This window comes from Syngnathoides biaculeatus, chromosome 15, assembly GCF_019802595.1.
Source record: "Syngnathoides biaculeatus isolate LvHL_M chromosome 15, ASM1980259v1, whole genome shotgun sequence".
Taxonomy (NCBI): Eukaryota; Metazoa; Chordata; class Actinopteri; order Syngnathiformes; family Syngnathidae; genus Syngnathoides; species Syngnathoides biaculeatus.
The window spans coordinates 2,685,944-2,711,081 of NC_084654.1; positions in this window are offsets into that span (position 1 = coordinate 2,685,944).

Below are 25,138 nucleotides of genomic sequence, written 5' to 3' on the forward strand. Positions count from 1 at the left end.
GAAAAAAGCTTGGTAATGCCAGATGATCAGAGAAGAGGTAGCTTCTGCATCTGATCAAGATGTGTCCTGGTCACCTCCTTGTTTAAAGTGTTTGATACACATGCACTGGGAGGAAGCCCCAGGGAAGACATAGGATTCACTGGAGAGACTGTGTTGGAGAAAAAGGTAAGCACTGGGCATAGTGCCTCAAGAGAGAGGTAAGTCTAAGCTTCGTTGCTCAGGCTGCTGCCCCATGACCTGACCCCAGGTAAGCAGAAGATGGATGCATCGGAACAATTCTCTGTTGACCAAGTGCTATCAGCATGTGTGACTCCACCTTTTTAAACCACCACCTCAATCTGTCTGATGGCCGTCCAGGCCACCCAAAGTGAGCAGCTTGGCCGAACATTTCAGTAGGTCGACTGAGATGCCAAGTACTATGGTCCTTACGGGGCAACTCAGGGGGACGTCCACAAGGAGGGTCCCAATGGCAAAGCAGGAACCAAACAGGAGGAGGTGAAAGTTGTGGACGAACAAGTGGCGGTTGCCACGATTGAAGACTTGCACGCAACGCAAACTCGGTCCAGTGCGGGCAGGATCCTTTTAGACCCCCTACATCCTGGCCACCAGTGTCAGGAACATGGCCTAGCCACTGCCATGGGCGGCGCTTCCTGTGAAGGGTGTGGCCAGGCCACTGCCCTGGGCGGTGCGACCTCTGACAGCTGTCACACAGCTGTGTTGCATGTTTGACACTAATTGAGCAAGCACGTAAGTGGTGAATGTGTCGTTGGCCAGTTCGTTGCTTATTTTTTACTGCATCCTGAGATACTCCGCTGTGTGGGTAAGTTAGCAAGTTCAGTGTAGAGCAATCCTTTATCACAGCAAGCCTGTGCCTCTTTAGTTTGACCACGTCTTGTCGATGTTTCTTCGTCTGCCTCATAGTCATCGGACCTCGTGCATGTTTTTGGATCTTGTCTGTTGCCTAGTGTTTTAGTGCTTCCATCTGTTTTTGACTGCCTTTTTGTGTTTGACCTACTTCAAAACCACTCTTACCATACCATGCCCTGGCCTCGGAGTCCTGCATTTGGGTCTGTCCCTGGGCCGCTAACTTAAAACAACCAGCTCTTCCAGCTCCTTCCATCAGGAAAGTGCAACAGATCAAAGCAAGTCAAAACTAGCAGGCATTTGAGCAGTTTTTTCCCTCTGGCATATAAGTCATTAAATTCTTGATCAGCGAACCTATTTTTTTCTGCCTATTGCCATTGTTGGGACACACTCCAATCAGTGTTGGTATGAGTAATATATTTTGTAGACTCCCCTCCTCGAGCCGTCACCTTATCGTGGTGGAGGGGTGTGTTTGTCTCGATGATCCTCGGAGCTAAGTTGTTTGGGGCTTCGTGCCCCTGGTAGGGTCACCCATGGCAAAGAGGTCCTAAATGAGGGACCAGACAAATTATGACTCCAAAACCCCTATGATGACTCCAAAATTTGTATCTTGGTTTCCCTTGCCAGGACGCGGGTCACCGGGGCCCCCCTCTGGAGCCAGGTCTGGAGGTGGGGATCGAAGGTGAGTGCCTAGAGGCCAGGCCTGCACCCATGGGGCTCGGCCGGGCACAGCCCAAAATGGTGACATGGGTTCCCCCTTTCCATGGGCTCACCACGTGTGAGAGCGGCCGTAGGGATCGGGTGCAATGTGAGCTGGGTTGTGGCCAAAGGTGGGGACCTTGGCGATCCGATCCTTGGCTACAGAAACTAGTTCTAGGGACATGGAATGTCACCTCTTTGGCAGGGAAGGAGCCCAAGTTGGTGCATGAGGTCGAGAAGTTCCGACTAGATATAGTCGGACTCACCTCGACGCACAACTTGGGCTCTGGCACCACTCCTCTTGAGAGGAGTTGGACTCTGTTCCACTCTGCAATTGCCCACGGGGAGAGGTGCCGAGCAGGTGTGGGTATAGTTGGGTATACCGCCTGCAGATAGGGCGACGGGTCCTGACTGTTGTTTGTGCTTATGCACCAAGTGGCAGTGCAGAGTATCCACCCTTTTTGGAGTCCTGAGAGGGAGTGCTGGAGAGCGCCCCCTCTGGCGACTCCATCATTCTGCTGGGGGACTTCAATGCCCACATGGGCAATGGCAATGTGACCTGGAAGGGCGTGATTGGGAAGAAGGTGGTCGCTGAGGCAAAAACCCTGGCGTGGGAGGAGTTTGGTGAGGCCATGGAGAACAACTTCAGGACAGCTTCAAGGCAATTCTGGTCCACCGTCCGGCGTCTCAAGAGGGGGCAGCAGTGCACAGTCAACACTGTGTATAGTGGGGACGGGGCGCTGCTGACCTCAACTCAATGTTGTGAGTCAGTGGGAAGAATACTTCGAAGACCTCCTCAATTCCACCAACATGCCTTCCCACGAGGAAGCTGAGTCTGGGTGCTCTGAGGGGGACTCTGGGGTGGAGGTCACCGAGGTGGTTAAAAAGCTCCCTGGTGGCAGGGCCCCGGGGATGGATGAAATTCGCCTGGAGTTCCGAAAGGCTCTGGATGTTGTGGGGCTGTCCTGTTTGACAGGCCTCTGCAACATCGTGTGGACACCAGGGACAGTGCCTCTGGATTGGCAGACTGGAGTGGTGGTCCCCCTTTTCAAGAAGGATGACCGGAGGGTGTGCTCCAACTGTAGAGGGATCACACTTCTCAGCCTCCCTGGTAAGGTCTACTCAGGGGTACTGGAGAGGAGGGTCCATCGGGAAGTCGAGTCTCAGATTCAGGAGGAGCACTGTGGTTTTTGTCCTGGCCGTGGAACAGTGGACCAGCTCTACACCCTTGGCAGGATCCTCGAGGGTGCATGGGAGTTCGCCCAACCAGTCTACATGTGTTTTATGGAAGTGGAGTAGGCCTTCGACCGTGTCCCTCGGGGACTCCTGTGGGGGGTTCTTTGGGAGTATGGGGTACAGAATCCCCTGATACGAGCTGTTCGGTCCCTGTATGACCGCTGTCAGAGTTCCGGACTCGTTTCCGGTGAGAGTTGGACTCCGCCAAGGCTGCCTTTGTCACGATTTTGTTCATAACTTTTATGGACAGAATTTCTCGGCGCAGCTGAAGCGTAGAGGGTGTCCGGTTTGGTGGCCTCAGCATCGCATCTCTGCTTTTTGCAGATGATGTGGTTCTGTTGGCTTCATCAAGCTGTGATCTCCAGCTCTCACTGGAGTGATTTGCAGCTGAGTGTGAAGCGGTTGGGATGAAAATCAGCACCTCCAAATCTGAGGCTATGGTCCTCATTCAGAAAAGGGTGATGGGCCCTCTCCAGGTCAGGGATGAGATCCTGCCCCAAGTGGAGGAGTTTAAGTATCTTGGGGTCTTGTTCACGAGTGAGGGGAGAATGGAGGGGGAGATTGCCAGATGGATGGATGGGTGCAGCGTCTGCAGTGATGTGGACTTTGTATCGGTCCGTTGTGGTAAAGAAGGAGCTAAGTCGAAAGGCGAAGTTCTCAATTTACCAGTTGATCTACGTTCCTTACCTCACCTATGGGCATGAGCTGTGAGTCATGACTGAATGAACAAGATCCCAGATACAAGCAGCCGAAAAGAGTTTCCTCCACAAGGTGTACGGGCTCTCCCTTAGAGATAGGTTGAGAAGCTCGGTCATCTGGGAGGTCAATGTCGAGCCGCTACTCCTCTGCATTGAGAGGAGCCAGATGAGGTGGCTTGGGCATCTGATTTGCATCCCTCCTGGACGCCTGGTGAGGTGTTCCTGGTATGTCCCACCAGAAAGAGACCCAGAGGACGGCCCAGGACACACTGTAGCGATTATGTCTCTCGGCTTGCTTGGGAACGCCATGGGATCCCTCCGGAAGAGCTGGAAGAAGTGGCTGGGGAAAGGGAAGTTTGGGTATACCTGCTGAAGCTACTTCCCCCGAAATCCGACCCAGAAAAGCAGTAGATAATGGATGGATGGATGGACGGATGGATTTTGTAGACTATCAATCACACAATTCATCACTTTAAACTGCTCCCTTTGCACAATTGTCATTGCACTGGTCTATAACGGGAACCGCGAATGGGTAAAGGCACTCTGTACTCGCATAGCACAATGTGTGATGTTCACACACTCAGCACTCACTGCGGGAGAAAAATATCTTTGTCTTTTGCCCAATAAGGCTGATTCTGATTCTTGTGCTGGCCAAAGCCCTGCCGAGGCATTGTCGAGAACTCTGAAAAGGAAGACCTTCGCATGCAGCCAATTTTTGTGAATAATTTTAAAGGTCTACTCTCATGAAATGCATGATTGTTAGTATGTTATTAATGAAAAAATGGCAGCCGGTATGGACCCATCTGTTGTTTTCACCACAAAAAATGATTTTGACGTGTATGGCTTTTTGTAACGCCTGCCATGAAAATCCTCTTGAGGGATTTGTTTTCGAGAAGAAGCAGGAAGTGACATACAGGGCAGTAGTGCACTCAGGTGGGCTCCTATGTTTCCATTAGTTTTACTTGCGGGAAGGTAGCCCTTTGTTCCTTCGTGTATTGCTAGATATTGCTCGAATGCTCAGGAGGATGGAATCGCTCTTCATATTTTTCCGAAAGACCAGGTTCGTCGTGAAAAATGGATTGCACTGCTGCAAAGGACAAGAGGTTTGTGGGTTCCAAATGACAGGTAGGCGTGGACAGCTACTAAAAAAAAAATAGTTGTGGGCGGACGTAATCCATAAGTCAGGGGTGCTAAATGTGTCATGCAGACATACGACATCCAGACATCCGGGTCTTGGTTAGGCATCTGCTGCACACAAGACATGTGTCTTCTGACAAGATGGCCTTAGAGGAAGACAAAAGCTGCCTGGTAACACAAGGTTTTTATCTGTATGGGTCCATGGTAGCAGTGGCTGCCGCCCCCAAGTCTGCTCTTGAGCCGGGATAGAAACTTTCCGCTCCTTATCTGGTGTTGTTCGTCTCCACGGCACCGCCTGTTTGAGGAGGATGTCACCAAATGGTTTCTGCGTACAAAGATCAAGGACAATACATTCTTGCCTGATTAGCATATGGACAACACCGTATCTGTTGATTAAATGTATAAGGTCATAATTGAACAAAAAATGAAAGTAAACTAAAAGGAAAGTAGTTTTCATTCCCTCTCTTAATCTATGAAATAGATCACAAAAACAAATACAAAAATCACAAAAGTAACACTTCCAAGAAATATGGAAGACAAAACCCTCTCTCATCGTCCAAACATACCATGTAATAAGTGCATAGACTCATGATTCACAACACTCGTAAGCTTTAAACCTGCAGGACAGTACTAGACAACTCAAAGACAGCAAAACATTTTGAAAACGAATCAACACTTATATATATATATATATATATATAGGTAGAACAGAATAATCACACAATATGAGCAAGGGCAATGCAATCACGGGGCATGTCAACATCATGACAATCAGGAAGCGGTGGATGTTTCGCATCATTTTCAAGGGGAGCGATAGCAACAGTAAAATCATCTTGAAGAGTGTGTCAGGGCGGGGGTCTAATGATGACATAATTACCGCAGTCATCAGCTGGGCACCAGTCGCCTTCTCAATCAGACGGGTTAAAAGAGAGGAAATAAAAGGGATGCAACAGCATCAACAGAGGGTGAGAATAGAGGTGAAAACAGATAGAGAGATGAAGATTGATGAAATGACACCCTTCCATTTCCCAAACACATAAATCCAGTTATACCACATACACGTGTCAACACCAGAGTGTTCTTTCATTTTCTTAGCAAGGGTTCTAAGTCCTTAATGAGGCGTCCGCCAGGTTGGGTGTTATTTGGAATAATGGTACACCATTGGTCGCCAAAAGGGAACAAACACATCCTTTTTCGGTCAACACTGCATATAATGCGATTCTATTTTGGAAAGCCATAATCGATGTGGCCCTAAGTTGCTCATGTACAGCTTAAAGTCCTTCAAGGGGGAAATTGCCCAAATGTTGGATATTATAATGTATGTAATTGATATTCATCGATATTTTTATTTGGAGTAACAGGGACCAGAGCAGAAAGGATATGTATATTTTCAAAACCGGCAACTACCTGATGAGCCAGTTTATACTCGTCTGGGACACCATGTGGGACGCCAATCGCGTCAATGTAGATGGGGTCGTCAGCACCGAGCCAGGTAGGATTGGACCTATGTGAACGGTGTAATAGGCCATGAGCTTCCTTGAAGTGTTCAGGAGCAACTGCCAGATCATCTAGGGTGACAGGAACAACGGAAATGGGTGAAAGTAGAGTCACTAATGCACATCTGCCCGTACTGTTGGGCCGGAGGCGGTCGAAGATAAGGTCCCCTCTGCACCACCACCACATATGAGCACGGCTGACTGGTTGACAGAAAGGCGTTTTGGGGGGGTCTTTGCACACTGATCATCAGAGATATTACCAATTGGGACACCATTACCTTTAAGGAAAATACAAGTGAAGTTTTGACGCGCCCCACCACAATTAAACACTGGTTTGTTCTTGGGGGCTGGTGTTACCGGGTGGGCAGTATCCCAAATTTTGCATTCATTTTTATTCGGCACATAATTTTTCATTAGCTCCAGAACACAGGTGAAGTTGACAGAAGAGGAAACAACACGTAACAAAGGTTTAGTCCCATACATACAACACAGTCACTCGGAGTTTTATGAGCCATTTGTTCTGCCATTAGTAACCAATGATTGTTTATTGCGCTAACCCCTGTCAAAACCCTCAACCACTCATCAACAGATAAGGCTTCATTTATAATATGACTCTTCATACAACTATTGGAGGCTGGGCCACGGCCTTTGGAACTAATGAGTGCGGGTTAGGTTCACTTTGCTGACGTTTAGTCAGATCAAAGGCAGTTTTATTCGGACAAAAATGTATATAGGTACATGGATCTTTGTTAGCCTTGTAAATACAAAAGCCTAATGTGTAACACTTAATGGGGAGGAGAAATGAGGGGTATTATGAACGGCAGGGGGAGATCCCAATAGAGGGGAAAGGGTGGTATTAAGGGTCAGAAACAAATGGGGTTCTCTATTTGCCAGTCCTCTTCTGATAGAGAGTCGCTGTTGCCAGCCTCTGGCGGATTTTTCCCATCCATACAACACCTTATTCCACGATCCCCATAAGTGGTGTGAGAGATATCCCAGCCCCCAGCCTTTGTGTATCCGTTCGTATCTACATACCAATCATAGTCTCCTCACTCACCAGCCTTGTACCCTCCAATAGAAAACAAATTTAGATTTAGCATGAGTACACTAGTGAATCTGGAAGCACTGTAACAAAAATAAAGCTCATCCGTTTGTTTGTAGTGATTATCACAGTGATTCTCCAATTGTTCCATTGGGGTTTTGGCTAGAGTCTGCACCGGATGATAAAAAGTGAGATAATAACGCCAATAATAATAATACCATAGATTCCTGCTCTCCCTCTCTTGGTCCGAAATGTCATAACCAGAAAGCGGAGTTGGACCCAAATGCACGACTCGGGAAATGTGGAGGAAATATCTTTATTCAATCCAGAGCAGGTAACCAGCCAGGCAGTCCACGAGAGCAGCAGTGATAAAGACATCAGGCTTACGGGGTAGGTCGGGAGACAGGCAGGTGTAGGTACGCCAGGTGTTGAGATCAGAGTCGAGGTAGTGCAGGAATGAGGCATCAATGGCAACAATCTGGTAAAACCAGACTGTCTGCTGGGTCCTATAAGTAACTGCGGGTAATTACCGGGGATGAGGCACAGGTGTGCGTCTCGTGATGACGGGCAGTGTGTGTGTGGGGACCTGCAAAGCCAGCTATGACCGGCAGGATTATGACATGAAAAGCAATCAGATCATCTGTAGGAATCATGGTTAACAATATATCACAAACAATAAAATAAAAGTACAATGAAGAGTCTGTCGCAGGGCGAAGCATAAAATAATGAAACCAATTAGTTCCTTTTCTCTCCAAGCAGACGGCTTTGGAGGTATGAGCAGTCACCTGGTGTAGGCCAGACTAATGGGGTTCTGACCACTTACGAGAGAGTTGTTTCAGGTAGACAGATGACCACTCAGGAAGATCAAGTGGACAAGGTGGTGATGGAAGAGTGTCCTGGATCTGTGAAGAGAAATTAGAAGCAAAATAATGCAGTTGTGCCCAAAAGACTTTATGAGAAAACTTGGGAGACACAACGCCCTCTTCCAGTGGTTGGAGTGAGGAGGAAGGGCCAGGCATCAGATGACCTATAAGAAGTTTGTAAGGAGAAAAACCAGTAGTCAGAACAGACAGTGACAGATTATCTGGCTGAGAGTTCCAATGCGAGACAGAGTGCAAGCACTTCTGTTGCCTGGACTGAGGGAGCAGATGTTAGTATGGAAGAGGAAACAGTTAGAATTTCACATGAGGGCTGCTGTTCCACTACGGCAGCCGCTGCAGCCAAAGAGCCATCTGGCTACGGTAAGAGTAACCATCAGTGAACAGGATCCTGCTGTTAGTCAGAGGTTGGACAGAGAGATGAGCAAGTGGACGAAGAGAATCATTCACAGCAATTTCACAGCAGTCGGGTCTACATGCAATTCATCAGTCTCCCCCACATCGGGCTAAAAGAGTGTTGGATACAGGGGCGGGGTCTGTGCCGGTCCGGGAGTATCTGTACCATCTGTTTTATTTACTTTGCGTTCGTTCGACTTACCATTACCCTTTTTTCTTCAACATTGCCATTGCCGTAACCATCACCGTCATTGAATGTGCAATGCGCCTTTCTTCGTCCCCTTCTTTAAGTTCCTTCTTACGCTTCCTCTTTTCGTTCCACGAGCCCTTGTCTAATCTGTCCCCTATGTCTTTCACCTGTTTTACATAGTCCCTGTCTATTTCCTGTAATTTCATTGTCAGTTTGTCCTAATCCCAAATTTTGTTTTTGCCATTATTTTAATGAGCGCTTCCTTTCTTTATCTTCTATCTTCTATCGTACAACAAATTAGAACTTCTATACTATTCGTTTTTTGCGTCTGTCACCATGCGATATCCCAGGCTCAAACCGACGGCAAACCCTCTGTTTTTAAGGGATCCTATCCCACTTAGGTGTAACAGGTAAACCTCACAGTGTAATTGTACATCTACAATATACGTCAGTTACGAGAGGATATACAACTTCTTTATACCACTCGCATAAATCTCTTATCCTCACTTCTTTATCATCACATATTCAATAATTCATATGAGGCATGAACAATCTGATACCAATGAATTCTCAAATTTAGGCAGTTCAATATGCAGAATTCGACATAAACAGAATTCAATAACAGCATTCTGTTTACCTTTTGGTTTTATGTGGGTCGCGACCTGGAGAAGTCAGAAGTACAGCCAATCACCCTCGACTTGTTCTAAAACACTCCCGTGTTTCTCATATGCTCCAAAAAATGTCATCTGTCAACGGCCAACGCTAAACCTAACCCATAAAAAAAAAAATACAACCAGAATTGGAATTACAATATAACATAAAAGTACTGTACAGTATTCACTTTGAGCTATTTTGCAATGTGATTCAACAGTGAGGGATGACTGGCTGTATCCGATTCACATACGTACTAGGGCAACCTGTCAAGTGACGTTTTCGATGACAGCATCCATTTGTGATGCCCACTACTGGTGCTGAATTGACAAACGTGGTCTGGCCATCATAAAGCAAAGACAAGTGAGACATGCTTTTTGTGTTTGTGGTAAAAGTAAAAAGAGGTTTTTTTTAAAGCTCTTATTTAATGATGTAATGACTGTACAAGTATTTGCAAATAGAAAAAAAAACAGTGAAACCAGAAAAGATTTTCTCTTTTTTGAGCAAAAGAGGTCTGTGTCACGAACGAGACTCGAGGGCGGACCCAAATGCACGACTCAGGTGATAGGTAAGCAGTGCGGAATAAGCCTTTATTCGTTCCAATGTCGGTTACCAGGGAGTCAGTCCAAACAAGCAGCAGGATCAGTAACGGCAGGCTTACAGGGTAGGTCGGGGGACAGGCGTTGGTCGGTACATGGGAGGTAGAGGTCAGGAGTACGGAAGTGCAGGAACGAGGCATGAGAGGCAATGATCTGGCGAAGACCAGTTGTCCCCAGGGTCATATAAATACCGAGTTCAATCAGTCGGGATGAGGTGCAGGTGTGCGCCTTCTAACCAGCTGGGTGTGTCCAAGCTGATTATGATTAGCCAGTAGTGGAAGGCAGGAACATGACAGTACCCAACCCAACGGCCCAGGAGCATCAGGATGGGCCGCGTGGAAGTCCCTGATGAGGGTGGGGTCTACAATGAAGCCGGAGGGGATCCAGTAGCGCTCCTCTAAGCTGTAGCCCTCCCAGTCTACCAAGTACTGGACCGCATGCGGAGAGGCAGGGGTTGACCGGAGGAACCATCAGTGACGGACGGGTCGGGCAGAGTCTGCTCACGTGTAAAGTGTGGTGGACCCTCATTGACCTGAGAAGCTTCAGTGATACGGCGACAGGGTTGATGATTTTGCTGACGGGGAATGGACCAACGAACCTGAGAGCAAGTTTGCGTGACTCTGTCCGCAGCGGAAGATCCTTAGTGGACAGCCACACTCGCTGTCCCACCCATTTTAGGTTCTTGCTCCAAGGGCCCTGGTTCCGCGATGCCAAGCAGCGAAGGCCTGTTTCCAAGTCTTGGTTGACCTTCTCTGGCCGTTGAACTCTGGGTGATGGCCCGAAGTCAGACTCCCCGAGGCACTGATGAGGGTGCAGAACTCCTTCCAAAACCGGGCGATGAACTCCGGTCCTCTGTCCGAAACGATGTCCACCTTAGCTCGTGGTAGCGGACGACCTCGTCCAGCAGCAACTGGGCTGTCTGCTTGGCAGACGGGATCTTCGGGGGCCAGCACGAAATGGGCCATCTTAGAGAACCAGTCCACTATAGACAGTACCACCGTGTTCCCCTGGGAGGGAGGTAACCCAGTGACAAAGTCCACCGCGATATGCGATCACGGGGGGGATAGAATGGACAGAGGCCGCAGCTCTTCTACAGGGCGCAGGCGGGACGTCTTGTTGGCCGCACACACCGGGCAGGCGTTGACGTATTCTCTCACGTCCCTACCCAGTTTGGGCCACCAGAACTGTTGTTCGACAACCAAGCGCGTCTTCCCCATGCCCGGGTGGCAGACCGTCTTATTGGTGTGGACCCAGTTGATGACGTCCCCAACCACAGTGATGGTACAACAAACAGGCGGCCAGGAGGACATCCAGCGGGGCCCGGCATCTCCCTCAGGGCCTCCTTCACCCATGTCTCGACCGCCCAGGTGAAGCCGGACACGAAGCACGCCTCTGGCAGGATCGAAACGGCCACAGGTTCCGCGTGATCCCCCTTGTAGATCCGCGAGAGAGCGTCTGGCTTACCATTCTTAGAGCCTGGGCAGAAAGACAAGGTGAATTGGAAATGGGTGAAGAATAGAGCCAACCTGGCCTGAAGAGCGTTCAGCCGCTTCGCGGTCCTCAGATATTCAAGGTTCTTATGATCGGTGAGGACCACGAACTGGACTTGCGACCCCTCCAGCCAGTGCCGGCACTCCTCCATCGCCGTCTTGACCGCCAGTAGCTCACGGTCTCCTACATCATAGTTCCGCTCCGCTGGGATCAGCTTCCTCAACAGGAAGGCACACGAGTGGATCTCCCGTCCTTGGTGCTCCTCTGCAACAGGATAGCTCCAATCCCTGAGTCCGAAGCGTCCACCTCGACCACGAACTGGCGATCGGGATCAGGCACAATGAGGATTGGCACGGTGGTGAAACTTGCCTTGACCTGACAGGTCCTGGTCCACTCGAAGGTGTTCCGCGGGGATGTGAGAGCGTGCAGAGGGGCGGCAATGGAACTGAAGTTCCGTATGAGTCTCCTGTAGAAGTTCGCGAAGCCAATGAACCTCTGCACGTCCTTCCTGCAGGCAGGAGTGGGCCACCGAAGGACCGCGTGGACCTTCCCGGGATCCATTCGAATCTCCCCTTCCGCCAGGATGAACCCCAGGAAAGACACGGAGGCTTGGTGGAATTCGCACTTTTCCATCTTTACGGACAGCTGATGTTGCAGTAGCCGCTGAAGCACCTCTCTGACTTGTCGGATGTGGGAGGTCAGGTCTGACGAAAAAATCAAGATGTCATTGAGGTACACAAACACATTTTTATTCAGATACTCCCGAAGTACGTCGTTGATTAAATTATGGAAGAATGGCGGAACATTCATCAGTCCAAACTGCATCACCAAATATTCATAATGTCCTGTGGGGGCGTTGAATGCCGTCTTCCATTCGTCGCCCTCACGGATCCACACCAGATGGTAAGCACTCCGCAGGTCCAACTTGGTGAAGATCCGGGCTCCCTGAAGAAGTTTGAATGCCGTCGCAATCAGGGGCAGAGGGTACATGTTCTTCACCGTGATGTAATTGAGTCCTCTGTAATCGATGCAGGGTCGCAAGCGAAGCGTCCTTGCTCTTTACAAAGAAGAACCCTGCACCGGCTGGTGAGGACAACGGGCGAATGAGGCCAGCTGCCAGCGACTCCTCGACGTACTCCCTCATGGCCTGGTGCTCTGGTCCTGTTAGAGAGAACAATTTCCCTCGAGGGGGTGAGGTGCCGGGAAGGAGTTTGATGGTGCAATCATATGGGCAATGTGGCGGCAGGGATTTCCCTTTAGCTTATGAGAACACCTCCTTCAGATCATGATAGAAGGAGGGCACCGCGGTTAGCTCCGGACCGGTACCTAGCTCCTCTAATTGTACGGGCGCGACTTGGATCCTACCGTCCTCTCGGGCAGCGAAGCACTGCTTGCGACAATCTTCGCCCCACGCCTTAATCTGGCCCGTGGTCCAATCAATGTGCGGATTATGCTCCTTGAGCCACGGCTTCCCCAGGTTAATATCACTACTCCGTGAATTGAAGATGTGAAAACTAATGTGCTCCATGTGGGCGTCCGGAAAAAACATTCGTAAGGTCTGTGTGCGGAGCGTCACCCGACAGAGGAACTTGCCGTAAGCAGCGTAAGCGTTGCAGAACCGCTGTGTCGGAAAGGTTGCCGCGCCCAACGCCTCGACCACACGGGGATTAATCAAGTTAGCATCCGAACCGGAGTCGATGAACGCTGACACAGTACACGAGCGGCCTTCCGTGCCTAGGGTGAGTTGGGTGAGCGACTGACCTGACTCCGCCACGGTATACCGCACACTCACCTGAGTGGAGATCCTGAGGCCGGGACACTTCGGTCGGACCGGGAAATGGGCGATTAAGTGTCCCAAGTGTCCGCAGTAAAAACAGTGACCCTCCCGTCGACGACACAGGCGCTCCTCTGTCGGCCCGTCGAGGCCCTCCACCTGCATGGGCTCTGCCGCGGAACGGAGAGTAGGCAGCAGGGAAGCAGCCAGAATGGACGCCCCCGTCTCTCCTTTGGCCAGCGCGTCCATTTGTCCCTGGATGACAAGTCTCTGGTCGACCTTGAGGGGCAACGCGATGAGGGCATCCAATGAGGAAGGGAGATCCACAGCGATGAGGAGACTGTGGGGAGAGTCCCTGGAAGAAGGCGTCGTGGAGTGTGTCCACGTTCCATCGACTCTCGGCGGCCTGGATACAGAACTCGATGGCATATTCAGAAACGCGACGATGACCCTGGCGAAGCGTCATGAGCAAAGCTGCCGCCTTGTGTTCCGGCGCAGCATATGGGAACACCTGTGTCAGGAAACAGACGAAGGGTATCCAGGAGCAACACGTCTCCGAGTTGCGGCTCCATTCCGCCGTGGCTCACGCCTCTGCCCTTCCCGTCATGTGAGATATGACGAAAGTGATCCGGGAGCAGTCCATGGGGAAGACGGACGACTGTAATTCAAAATGGAGGCCGCACCGGGCAAGAAAGGGCTTGGCATTCCCTGAGTCGCCCGAGAAACGTTCTGGTCGGGAGAACGGTGTTATGCTGGCATGCTGGCTCTCCGCAGTGGGCGGAACAGGCGGAATGAGGTGAACCGGAGCAGCAGCCGGAATGGCCAGCGTCGGCGTGGCCGCAGCACTAGCTTGGGAGGCTACCCATGGCTCCAGCCGGGCACAAATCTTATGGAGCCTCTGATTCGTTACCTGGAGGGAAGCCTCCTGCTCAACCAGGCGTCTGTCCTGGACTTGCAACGAGCGCTGGATGGCTTCAGAGTCAGCTGGGTCCATGTTATGGACAGATCGTTCTGTCACAAATAAGACTCGAGGGCGGATCCAAATGCACGACTCAGGTGACAGGTAAGTAGTGCGGAATAAGCCTTTATTCATTACAATGTTACCAGGGAGTCAGTCCAAACAAGTAACAGGATCAATAACGGCAGGCTTATGGGGTAGTTCGGGAGACAGGCATTGGCCGGTACACGGGAGGTAGACGTCAGGAGTACGGAAGTGTGGGAACAGGGTATGAGATGCAACAATCTGGCGAATACCAGTTGTCCCCAGGGTCCTATAAATACCGAGTTCAATCAGTTGGGATGAGGCGCAGGTGTGCACCACTTAATCAGCTGGCCCCGCCCAACCAGGACTGGAAGGCAGGGACATGACAGTCTGGTCTGAAAAAAATGTTCCAAAGCGAAAACCTGTGGATAAAATGGAAGGTGGATTACCTCAAGCGTCACATTCCGCACAAGTCATTTGAAAGCCATTAGAATTGTAGGCAAATGTAAGTTGGGAATCAGAATCGGTACTTCAATGGTTGAGACCACCAAAGAGACAGAGAAAAGGAATGAGCTGAACCCAGAGCAAGTTCAAATTCTCATCGACAATATTCTGCTAGCCATCTGGTGTCAGTTTAACAAATTCACAATCACATGGCAAATTACTAAAATATACCAGAAAGCTGACATAGCAAAAATTATGCCTTTGAAATTTTATTCAATCAGTTATTTTAATGAATCAATTAATCAATCACTAATAATATTATATTAAAGCTCCACCTTGGCACACTTCATTATGGTGAAAGCACAGAATACAATGCACAAAAAGCTAGTTCTGTATTTTAAATACAGGGAGCAAAATAACATTCACCATCAAACTGTTTGGGAGCATCTTTCAGCTATCAGTATGCACTGTAAAATAATTTTGTAGAAGCAAGAATTCAGTTTTCACCAAGAAAAAACGATGGGCTATAATTGTGAATTTTAAAAAATGAAATAAATTAGGAAGCAGGCTTTCAAATTTAAAGTTCATAGTTTATAGTTGGCTTAGTTTGGTTAGCAATGTATTTTTTTGTGTAGTTAAAGAACATAAGTGTATTGACATTTTCATTGTAAGATTGTACAATGATTCACATTACAAAAGCACTTAAATAAAATTCCATCCATCCATTTTCAGAGTCGTTTATCCTCATGAGGGTCGCAGGAGTGCTGGAGCCAATCCCAGCTGTAATCAGGTCAGAGACAGGGTACACCCTGAACTGGTTGCCAGCTAACCACCGGGCACATGGAGACAGACAACAGTCACACTCACAATCACACCTACCGGCAATTTAGAGTCTCCAATCAATGCATGTTTTTGGGATGAGCCCAGAGAAAATCCACACAGGCACGGGGAGAACATGGACATTCCAGAGAGACGGGGTCAGGATGTAAACCCAGTTCTCAGATCTGCGAGGCCAACGCACTAAAATTGTTCTTAATAAAAGTGTTCTGTTGGGAATGCATATGTGCATAATTGATTCTTTTAAGAACTCATGTAACTTCAGTGGATGACATGTCTTATGTTGCTCATAGTGGTCAAAGGGACCGCTCAGGGTCTTAGTATGTTTGAAGAAAAGAGAAAGAGAAAGAGAAAAGAAAAGATTAGCAGGATCGTTGCCTGCAAGCACCATAAAGCCTCCAAAGACTACATGAGAAGCACTTGGGTCTGTTCCAAAAAAAAAGCTCACCACTGATGGGAAACTGTACTACTACATGTTAAGATGCAGGTATTTATGTACGTATGTATAGAGTGTATATATATATATATGCCGGTAGGATTAGAGTTAGTGATTGTGCTCAAGGTTATAATACCGTCAGAATCTTATATCGTCTCATGCCTAATCAGAACCACAATCATCTTTATTTGCCGAGTATGTCAAGAACACACAAGGAATGTGTCTCCGATCAGTGGAGGCGCTCTAGTCTGAGAAGTAACAGATACTTCACACTCATCCTTAGTAAATTAAGAGTGGCAAGATTGGTTGGGCAGCTGGTAAAGCTCTCACACACTCTTCCACCCCCCCCCCCAAAAAAAAACATGTATGGGAAGTTAATTAAATACCGTAAATTGCTCGTAACTGTAAACATGAGTGCAAATCGTTTGTTTATATGTCCCCTTCCATTGGCTAGTGAATAGTTCAGGGTGTGTACCCTGTCGCTCGCCAAGTGTTAGTTGGGATAGGCTCCAGCATGTCGTGACCCTAATGAGGATAAGCAGTACGAGAAATTAATGAATTTATATTTGTCCAGGGGCGGGACAGTGGATCAATTCTAAGCGTTGGTCTCACAGTTCTGAGGTCCCGAGTTCAATCCCGGACCCACCTGTGTAGAGTTTGCATGTTCTCGCCATGCCTGCGTGGGTTTTCTCTGGGCACTCTGGTTTCCTCCCATGCAACGTTAATTTGGACACTATAAATTGCTCCTAGGTGTAATTGTGAGTGTGGCTGTTTGTCCCAATGTGCCCTGCGATTGACTGGCAACCAGTTCAGGGTGTATCCCGCCTCCTGCCCATTGACAGCTGGGATAGACTGCAGGACTCCCCGCGACCCTTGTGAGGATAAGCAGCTAAGAAAATGAATGGATGGATGGATGGATGGATGGATGGATGGATGGATGGATGGATGATAGCATTAAATGTTGAGAAGTTTTGATGGTGCTCCATGTAGCACTATTTCACGGATATTGTGTATTGTCATGATGACCCATCCAATCTAAATGTAGTTGCCTTGGTCTCCAGGAGTGGCAGCTGTACAACACAGTTTGTGTCCTAAATGTATCTGCTAAACGCTCCCATAGAAAGGTGAGTATGCATTTCCCATATGGAAATGTTTTTCCTTTCAGATCTGCTTTCACCTTCCTAGCTTACTGTGATCATGTTGGAAAGATAAAAAGGGGTGGGGGTACATTTCCTTCCCCTTTCCTCTGTTGCTGGAGGAAGCTTAGGATGAACCACCAAATCCTTCTCTGCTCTCTGTCAGTTCACTGGACGTCCATCCTGCCACCCAGTGTCTCACTCTGCCGGTGGGAAGTCATAAAAGTGTCAGAGGTGGAGAGCGACGTCTACTATGTAAAGCATTACCTTACCCCTTTTATGCCCCCTTCCAGTTCATTGTAATTTATTAAGTTAGGACAGTAGCAGTGAATGACATTTCCCTATGGCCAAAGGACACAGGCGAAAAGCCAAGGCTGGAGAAGCCCTTTAGTGTTAATAAAGTCCACTCCAATAACCACCTCCAAAGTAAATTGCCTCGAAAGTCATGTACCCTTTGGAATTTGGCCAATATTTTCCTCAAAACTTACAAGTTTTATTAAACTTGAAATGGTTTATAATCTAGGTCATCCATGACGTTGCCACAATGTGTTTTCCTTTTTCCATGCAAAGAAAGAATGTTTTGGGGAAAACATGAAAAGAGAGGAAGAAGAATTTAAACCTGAAGTTACGTCAAAGAAATGTACTTATTCAAACAAATTAAATGGATCATTACCTACATTAAGTAAATAATTTGTTGTTTCTAGGTATTTAGGTATTGCATGGCAGCACTGGTTAGAATGTCTGCCTTACAGTTCTGGGGAGTGGGATTCAAAACCTGTCCCTGCCTGTGTGGGGTTTGCATGTTCTCCCCGTGGTTTCCTCACACATCCCAAAAACATCCATGGTTGGTTCATTGAAGAACCTAAATTCCCCATAGGTGTGAATGTGAGTTGAATGGTTGTTTGCTTATATGTGCCCGGCGATTGACTGGCAACCACTTCAAGGTGTACCCCGCCTCCTGACTGAAGTTAGCTTGGATACACTCCAGCACTTTTGAGACCATTGTGAGGAAAAGTGGCTCAGAACATGGATGGTTAGATGAGGTATTGCATTGGATACCTTGTAAACACTTTATCACCATTTAATCTATCCATCTAGCCATCCATTTTCTTTCGCTTATTCTTAGTGCAGTTATGGGGGCAGGAGCTTTAGCAGGGAAGCCCAGACTTCTCTGCTAACACCCACTTAATCCAGCTCTTACAGGGAGGGACATGGACAATGTCATATTTTTATATTTATATTTGACAAAGGTGTGAATGTGTTTTGTGCCTTGCGATTGGCAGGGAACCCGTTAAAAGTTTACTCTGCCACCAGCCCGTAGATGAGATAGGCTTAGCAGTCCCTCGACCCTTGTGAGGACAGGCAGCTCAGTAAATGGATGGATGGATGGATGGATGGATGGATGGATGGATGGATGGATGGATAGTTGATAGAAATTTCAGAGTTTACATAATCAGGATTTATGGGGTCAATCACCGATTAGCAAGTTTAAAGAAACGATAACTGATCTGATCAAAGGCGGGAGCAATATGTATATTTAAATGACCTGAACATTTACTATATATACTTGTGTAGTGTGTTGTGCATTTCCTATCTTATATCAAGGTTCTGGGGTGGCCTAACCAGTCTCCATACCTAAACCCAATAAAAAATCTTTGGAGGGAGCTGAAACTCTGTGTTTCTCAATGACAGCCCAGAAACCTGTCTGATCTCAAGAAGATCTGTCTGGAGGAGTGGGCCAAAATCCCTTCTGCAGTGTGTGCAAACTTGGTGAATAACTCCAGGAAATGTTTGAGCTCTGTAATTGCAAACAAAGACTACTGTACCAAATATTAACATTGGTTTTCTCAGGTGTTAAAATACTTATTTGCAGCTGTATCACACAAATAAATCATTAAAAAAAATCATACATTGTGATTTCTGGATTTTTCTTTTTAAATTATCTCTCTTACAGTGGGCATACGCCTCCGATGAAAATTTCAGACCCTCCATGATTTGTAAGAGGGAGAACTTACAATATAGCAGGGTGTTCAAATGCTTATTTTCTTCATTGTATATTGTTACAAGAGTGCTGAGGATGGAGCGGACAGGCAAACGAGCGAGAGGAAGACCGAGGAGTAGCTTGATGGATGTTGTGAGGGAAGACATGAGGGCAGTTGGTTTTAGAGAGACGATTTCGCGGCCACCTTCCACTCCTGTGCCTGCAGCGGCAACGACTTCGCGGCTGCCTCACGCTCCTGTTTCGGCGGCAGCCACCACTCCCCGGCTGCCTCACGCAGGAAGTGACGATAGCAGCACACGCCCACTCAGGCGGTCTCGTATGTTTCCACGAGTTTTATCTGCTGGAAGGTAGCTCTTTGTTCATTCGTGTTAGCCAAAATGGCGGCTTGTTGTATTGCTGGATATTGTTCGAACACTCGGAAGGATGATTCATTCTGCATACTTTTCAAAAAGACCCGGTTCGTCGTGAAAAATGGATTGCTCTGGTGCACAGGACAAGAGCTTCATGGGTTCCGAATTACAGGTAGATGTGTGCACAACCACCAAAAAAAAAAAAAAACAATAGTTGGGGGGGGATGTTATCCTCTCAAAATGTAACAAAAGATCCGCGTACACAAGTCAGCAGTGCTAAATGTGTTGATGTACCTGTCGGAGCCACCTGGGTGGCTCATACATACTGTCTGGGAGTTTGTTGTTAGTGAGAAGTGATCCGCATATCATCTAAATATGGCTCGAAACGAAACAAAATGATAGGGCAATATGGCCCCGGTCACTTTACTCGATTGTGTCCGCGGCAGACGGCTTCGGCGACGCCTCGTCCGCGGCGGACAGCTTCGGCCGGGCTGGCTCATACATACTGTCTGGGAGTCTGTTGTTAGTTATAAGTGATACGCATATCATCTAAATATGGTTCAAAATGATAGGTTAATATTGCCCCAGTCACCTGACTCGATTGTGAGATGTTCTCTTCTTTGGAAAGAGCTTCCGTGTCCCATAGTAGGTGGTACAGCGTGTTCTCAATGACGAATGTCGCGGTGTGACGTAATGAACGTTCCTTGGCAATATGGCTACCACTTGAATGTCGAATGAGACTTCCACAACTTTGCCCATGGATGACGCGCTGCCTGCTCACATTTGTTTTTTTGTATAGACATTGAAGTGAATAATGTTATATGTATTTTTCATTACAATATCTATTTCAGAATGTTGATATTAATGGCATTTGACCTTTGAGAATAAAACCCACTGAACATTATGTCTTTGCCTTGAAGTCCTGCATTTGGGTCCGTACCACTGGGATCTGACAAAATTAAACTTTTGATCAAGATCTGCAGAGACTTTGGATGTTTTTCTGCCTTCTGCTTCAGAGAGACTTGGCAGTGCAGATGCATTCCCAACGGCGCCATTACGCTACCGCATTTTACATCTGTATAGAGCAGATCGCATCCAGGAGCTGGCACGGAAATGCAAAGGCGGTTGAAAATACTCTTATATCAATGAGAAATGGTGCATGGATGTAACACAGCTCAGCAGACCCTGGACCCCGCTTTTGGAGTTGTTGCTCTTAAACTGTAAGCCGTTTTACTCGTCACGTGAATTTGCCCCTTACATTCTCATAGGTGTTTACATTCCACCCCAAGCTAGAATGAACGCAGCACTGCTAATGCTCACCGAGCAGGTAAACAACTCACTGTTCATTATCCTTGGAGATTTTAACACAGCGAAACACAAACTCCCTAAGTGTAAGCAGCACTTTAAATGCCCAATGACGGAAAATGACACGAGAATACTGTTATACTTTCATTAAACATGCATACTGCACAATTCCCAGTGCTCCCCTAGACTCCTCTGATCACTGCTTACTCTACTTAATACCTACGTACAGGGAAGCACTTAAGTGCGTGAAGCCTTTGTAAAATCAGTTAAAATGTGGCCCAACGAGACAAAATTAGAACTTCAAAACTGCTTTGAAAATTCAGCGCGCAGCCTTGATGAATTCACGTATATTGTTATTGCGTATGTCAGTTTCTGTGAGGAGGCGTGTGTACCAACAGAAATTTTTTACATGTTCAATAACAACAAGCCATGGTTTACAGCCAGGCTTAGGCAGCTCTGCTAGGCTAAAGAGGTCGCATATCATCGTGTGGATACCAGCTGAATAAAGAAATTAACATTGCTAACAGAGACTATGCAGCTAAACTGACAAACATCTTGCCACTAATGGCTCCAAATTACTGTGGCACAGATTTGAATCGCTCACTAATAACAAGCAACGCACACCCTCAGAAGAAACCAAGAGTGGGCTAGCTGACGACCTCAATAGCTTTTACTGCAGATTTGAAATGGACTCTTTCACTTCACACACCAACCAAGATTCACCACTGTCCACTCCACCGTTTAACATCCATGTAAGGGACATGAGGCAGAGAGCGAGAATGTGCAAACTCCACACAGGTAGGGCTTGGATTTGAACCCAAGTCCTCAGAACTGTGAGGCCAATGCTCTACAGTTGCTCCACTGTGCCGCCCAGGTTTGATTATGCCTGTATTAAAATGAATCTGCACTTCGTCCTTGAAGACTTGACAGCAAAAGAACCTATGCGAGGATCCTGTTAGTGGACTTCAGCTCTGCGTTTAACATCATCTTCCCTGAACTCCTCTCCTCCAAGCTTCTCCAGCTCAGCATCTCGCCTGCCATCTCCCAGTGGATCTACAACTTCCTGATGGGCAGGACCTAGCAGGTGAGGCAGGGGAACACCACCTCATCCACCCGTACTTTCAGCACTGGGACACCCCAAGGTTGAGTCCCCTCCCATCTGCTCTTCTCGCTCTACACAAACAACTGCACTTCTTGGCACCTGGCTGTCAAATTCCTGAAGTTCGCGAATGACACCACAGTCATCTGCCTCCTCAAAGACGGTAATGAGTCTGCATATCAACAGGAAGTGGCGAGACAAGAACTTTGGTGTGGGCAACACAACCTGGTGTTGAACACTCTAAGGACTGTACAGATGATTGTGGACTTCAGGAGGCATACTTCACCACAGCTGCACCTGATGGCTATGCAACTGTCTTGTGCCAACCATCGAGACCTTCAAGTTCTTGGGAATTACAGTTTCACAGAACCTTTAGCACGAGACGAACATCCACTCCATCCTCTAAAAAGCCAAGCAAAGGATGTACTTATTGCGGCTTCTGAGGAACCACTGCCTGTCACAAGAGCTGCATGATCCATTTCTTCACAGCGGTCATCCAATTTGTACTGTGTACCTCCACCACAGTCTGGTTTGGGACTGCACAAAAAAGGACAAACTCCACCTGCAACAGACAATCAAAACAGTTGAAGAAATTGTCGTTACCACCCTATTCACCCTTGAAGACTTGCACGCCACTCAAACTCAGACCAGAGTGGGCAGAATCCTTTAGGTCCTTCCACATCCAGGCCACCAGCTCTTCTAGGTCCTTCCGTCAGGTAAGTGCTACCAATCGATGCAAGTCAATACTAACAGGCATTCAAACAATGTTTTTTGCCCTGGCAATTAAGTCATTAAATCCTTGCTCAGCTAACCTACTTTTTTCTGCCTTGTACTGTTGTTGGGGCACACTTTGACATCCTGCTGGTCCAATCTATCACGAGCAAGCAACAAGGAGTAGGACCTTAATGCAGGACTGTGAGGCAGGGACAGGATTTTGAGGGGAGTTCTAATTATGGCAGAGGTCATACACAGGTGAGTAGTCCAAAAAGCCAGAAGCACAAAAATACAAAGCAAAAAGGCAAAGTCCAAAAATCCAGAAGTGAGGTTCAATAACTACAAGTCATAACTTGAATCATAAACAAGACTTGACTAGGTGGCACAGAAATGCTGTAACTAGAGAAATACTCTAACAATAAGCTTAGCTACTCACACACAATGCTGCAGTGTCAAGCACAACGAACTGGCCACTGACAATGACAAACACAAGGCTTATATGTCTGGTCTAATTAGTGTCAATAAGGCGCTGCTGAGAAGCTGCTCCCCGAGGCAGCTGCACACAGGACACTGACCTGGCCACACCCATGAGAGAATGTCCTCCCAAGGTGTGGATCCCAGATATGACAAAACAACAAACAAAATACCAACCATGGGCAGCCCGGAGGAGGGTACAGACTCCCACCCAAGTCTGTCTGGTGGCTGTCCGGGCCACCCAAAGTGAGGAGCTTGGATGAGCAGTTCAAGAGGTCAGCTAGGACGCCTACAGGGAGACTCACGAGGACGTCCACAAGGGGGGTCCCAATGACAAAGCAGGAACCAAACAGAAGCAGGTGACAACTGCAGATGAAACCCCACAGAGGCATGGTCAGGAGATGGGGGCTGGTGCAGCTGGTCGAGTGCTGCGGAGGCGTGGTCAATAGGTGGTGGCTGCTTCTGTGGGTTGAGCACCTACGAGGAGTGGTTGGGAGATGGTGGCTTCTGTTAGTGGAGCACCACCAAGGCGTGGTCTAGAGACAGCGGCTGCTGCTACTGCTGGTTGAGCACTGCTGAGGTGTGGTCGAGAAGTCGCGGCTGCTGCTGCTGGTTGACCACTGCCGTGGCGTGGTCGAGAGGCGGCGGCTGCTGCTTGGTGGAGCACCACCGAGGCATGGTCGAGAAGCGGCAACTGCTGCTGCTGGTCACGCACCTCCGGGCCATGGGCGAGAGGTGACGGCTGGTGCTGTTGGTCGAGCACCATCGAGGTATGGTTTAGAGGCGGTGGCTGCTTATGCTGTTGTTGCTGTTGAGCAATGAGAGAAATAGTGGGTTTAGTTGGTGGTTGTTGCTTCGGACACATCCGGTAGATTGTACGTCGTCGTCCGTTTCTATCAGTGGACCAACATCATAGCCGGGTCTCTTACAATCGTATCTGGAGGAGGGGGTTCCACTGGCGGTCTATGGATTTGTGGGCAATCGCAGATAACATGCTCCGCAGTCTCGTCCCCGAGGCCACATTTTCTGCTGATGATGTCCACAGCTGTACCACACTTGGCCAACCGGTACTTCAGGGCGGGATGATGACCACACCAGCGCTGACTCAATGTCACTTGGTCTTTGCGTCCGTAAGTCATTTCTGCTTGGCAGTCAATACGGCTGCTCGGTCGCTGGAGATTCGCTGGGATGCCCCTTGTCGCCTTTCGGATCATTGCTTTTGCTGTGTCGTAGTGGTGGTCGACTTTGGTTTGGTCATCCAATCCATCTTTCACCTGGGCATTTGCTAGCTCATTGCAGACAATACCGGAATGACTCGGGCACCAAGTGAAGGTCATTTGGAACCCACGCACTGTCAGCTGCGACAGGGGTATGAGGATATTTCGTTGCTCTTGAGGGTATTCGACGGGTACATTGTCTGGATGTGAAGGAGGCAAGAAAGGCTGTCAGTGACCACTTGGGGTTTCAGGATGGTGTTGTCGGCCCAAATGATTTGCAACGCCTTCATCTTTGCTCTGATCTCCACCTGGAAGGAAGAACACCATCGGCCTGTTGGAATGGCGAAGGAGCGGTGGACTTGGCCAGTGGTGACGACGATTCCACTACCGGCTGTTGTGGTACCGCTCATTGCTGATCCGTCTGTGTCGAGGTCCTCCAGTCGTTGAAGGGCCCACTTCTTGTCGGCTTCCACATCTCCTGACTTGCTGCCGGTAGTCTCGAAGAGGTGTCCTTCTGTCTCCAACCAGGGTGGGAGACGTTGTGGCTGCTGGGGGGATTGCATGCTCGAAAAATGAATATCCAGGTCTCACCGGCCTTCTACCACCAGCTGGTCTTTTTGGTTTGTTGTTTCACTTCTTTCTGCACAATTTCAAACCGTGGGTTTGAGGGGCCAAACAGCTTCGACTTTTCAATCGCAACGGCGCTCAACTGTATCACTCTCGTGGTGGTTGTCGGCACGTCTGCCTCCACCAGGATAGCCTCTGGCAAAGTGGTTCTGACTTGGCCCGTGATGGCTCGACCCGCAAAGCGCTTTGTAAGCTTTCTAGCTTCTCCATCCTGGTTGATGAGACCCCTGGGTGCCAAGCTGGTGCTGCGTATTCGACTTGTGCCCGACCCGTGGCAATGTAAGTTGAGCATAGAGTCTGCTTGTTGTAGCCCCACACGGTTATTGCTAGGCATCTCGGGGCTCTGCCTGGTGTTGTAGCTCCC